Source organism: Buceros rhinoceros, unplaced genomic scaffold (genome assembly GCF_000710305.1).
Source record: "Buceros rhinoceros silvestris isolate BGI_N320 unplaced genomic scaffold, ASM71030v1 scaffold11206, whole genome shotgun sequence".
In the NCBI taxonomy this organism is placed as follows: Eukaryota; Metazoa; Chordata; class Aves; order Bucerotiformes; family Bucerotidae; genus Buceros; species Buceros rhinoceros.
In genome coordinates this window covers 9,105-9,768 of record NW_010419346.1, presented here as the reverse complement: position 1 = coordinate 9,768, position 664 = coordinate 9,105, and positions in this window count along the sequence as shown.

Genomic DNA, 664 nt, shown 5'->3' with positions numbered 1-664 from the left:
GCAGGAACAATGAAGTTCACATACTGTCAACTGAGTACAGTATGACTTCAACATCCTACACAATTTGACCTCGTCAAATACATCTGGTATTGCAGCAACCAGAGTGCAGGTACTCAATCTCAGCAGGCTATTCCAGACTACATTAGATGCCTGTGCTCCTTGCGTACAAAGCGAAGAGTTCAAGATACTACTGAAGGGGGATCCAGAAAGCTCCATGGTGTGTTAAGAATTCTGGAGCAAGCCAGTAAGAAACCTCGCAAGTATGTAAGTGATTGGCTTCTTTCTTCTATGGTCTAGACCACAAGTCCTACAAGGGAGCGGCTGATGGAACTGGGGTTGTTTAGCCTAGAGAAAAGGAGGCTGAGGGGAGACCTTATCGCTTTCTACAACTACCTGAAAGGAGGCTGCAGTAAGGTGGGGGCTGGTCTCTTTTCCCAAGTTAGAAGCGATAGGGCAAGAGGAAATGGCCTCAAGTTGTGCCAGGGGAGGTTTAGATTGGATATTAGGAAAAAAATTTCTTCACCAAAAGGGTTTTTAAGCACTGAAACAGGCTGCCCAGGGAAGTGGTTGAGTCACCATCCATAGAGTATTTAATAGGCATATAGATGTGGTGCTTAGTGATATGGTTTAGTGGTGAACATGGCAGTGTTAGGTTTATCGCTGG